Raw genomic sequence first — 1,725 nt, forward strand, 5'->3', positions numbered from 1 at the left:
AAAACTCGTCTCCGTAGTTGAGCGGGAGCGGCCAAAGGAATGTGCAATCGTGTGTGTAGTGGAGCTGGGAGGGGCAAGCATAAGGGACGAAGACGGGGGTAACATGTCGGATGCGATCATACCAGCACTAAAGCACCGGATCCCATCAGAACTCCGAAGTTAAGCGTGCTTGGGCGAGAGTAGTACTAGGATGGGTGACCTCCTGGGAAGTCCTCGTGTTGCATTCCCTTTTTAATTTTTTTGCACCGCGTGCAAAACAAAACGCACGAGCGCGACGTATGTTTAGCATGTTTTATTATTTTGCACGTTTACGGTAAGTTTTAGCTCGCTGCTCATTATTCACGCGTCTAGCGGCGGCAAGCGTGTTCTGAAAGGGGTCGAAACCATGGTAAATAGGCACTGGTGCAGTTGAACCGTGGTAAAACTCGTCTTCGTAGTTGAGCGGGAGCGGCCAGAGGAATGTGCAATCGTGTGTGTAGTGGAGCTGGGAGGGGCAAGCATAAGGGACGAAGACGGGGGTAACATGTCGGATGCGATCATACCAGCACTAAAGCACCGGATCCCATCAGCACTCCGAAGTTAAGCGTGCTTGGGCGAGAGTAGTACTAGGATGGGTGACCTCCTGGGAAGTCCTCGTGTTGCATTCCCTTTTTAATTTTTTTGCACCGCGTGCAAAACAAAACGCACGAGCGCGACGTATGTTTAGCACGTTTTATTATTTTGCACGTTTACGGTAAGTTTTAGCTCGCTGCTCATTATTCACGCGTCTAGCGGCGGCAAGCGTGTTCTGAAAGGGGTCGAAACCATGGTAAATAGGCACTGGTGCAGTTGAACCGTGGTAAAACTCGTCTCCGTAGTTGAGCGGGAGCGGCCAAAGGAATGTGCAATCGTGTGTGTAGTGGAGCTGGGAGGGGCAAGCATAAGGGACGAAGACGGGGGTAACATGTCGTATGCGATCATAGCATCACTAAAGCACCGGATCCCATCAGAACTCCGAAGTTAAGCGTGCTTGGGCGAGAGTAGTACTAGGATGGGTGACCTCCTGGAAAGTCCTCGTGTTGCATTCCCTTTTTAATTTTTTTGCACCGCGTGCAAAACAAAACGCACGAGCGCGACGTATGTTTAGCACGTTTTATTATTTTGCACGTTTACGGTAAGTTTTAGCTCGCTGCTCATTATTCACGCGTCTAGCGGCGGCAAGCGTGTTCTGAAAGGGGTTGAAACCATGGTAAATAGGCACTGGTGCAGTTGAACCGTGGTAAAACTCGTCTCCGTAGTTGAGCGGGAGCGGCCAAAGGAATGTGCAATCGTGTGTGTAGTGGAGCTGGGAGGGGCAAGCATAAGGGACGAAGACGGGGGTAACATGTCGGATGCGATCATAGCAGCACTAAAGCACCGGATCCCATCAGCACTCCGAAGTTGAGCGTGCTTGGGCGAGAGTAGTACTAGGATGGGTGACCTCCTGGGAAGTCCTCGTGTTGCATTCCCTTTTTAATTTTTTTGCACCGCGTGCAAAACAAAACGCACGAGCGCGACGTATGTTTAGCACGTTTTATTATTTTGCACGTTTACGGTAAGTTTTAGCTCGCTGCTCATTATTCACGCGTCTAGCGGCGGCAAGCGTGTTCTGAAAGGGGTCGAAACCATGGTAAATAGGCACTGGTGCAGTTGAACCGTGGTAAAACTCGTCTCCGTAGTTGAGCGGGAGCGGCCAAAGGAATGTGC

The 1,725-nt window shown here is 50.7% G+C and overlaps 4 non-coding genes across 4 annotated transcripts; all 4 read left to right on the plus strand.

The window, feature by feature from the left end:
* The first annotated feature begins 108 nt into the window (after positions 1-108).
* On the plus strand, positions 109-227 carry LOC123177716 (5S ribosomal RNA). The gene has a single exon (XR_006489079.1). It is a non-coding gene; the product is annotated as a 5S ribosomal RNA (ribosomal RNA).
* Positions 228-528: 301 nt separating this feature from the next.
* On the plus strand, positions 529-647 carry LOC123177717 (5S ribosomal RNA). The gene has a single exon (XR_006489080.1). It is a non-coding gene; the product is annotated as a 5S ribosomal RNA (ribosomal RNA).
* A 301-nt stretch (positions 648-948) lies between these two features.
* LOC123177719 (5S ribosomal RNA) lies at positions 949-1,067 on the plus strand. Its single transcript, XR_006489082.1, has one exon. It is a non-coding gene; the product is annotated as a 5S ribosomal RNA (ribosomal RNA).
* A 301-nt stretch (positions 1,068-1,368) lies between these two features.
* LOC123177718 (5S ribosomal RNA) lies at positions 1,369-1,487 on the plus strand. The gene has a single exon (XR_006489081.1). It is a non-coding gene; the product is annotated as a 5S ribosomal RNA (ribosomal RNA).
* Positions 1,488-1,725: the final 238 nt, after the last annotated feature.

The sequence above is a fragment of the Triticum aestivum genome, unplaced genomic scaffold (genome assembly GCF_018294505.1).
Source record: "Triticum aestivum cultivar Chinese Spring unplaced genomic scaffold, IWGSC CS RefSeq v2.1 scaffold123948, whole genome shotgun sequence".
NCBI classification, from domain to species: domain Eukaryota; kingdom Viridiplantae; phylum Streptophyta; class Magnoliopsida; order Poales; family Poaceae; genus Triticum; species Triticum aestivum.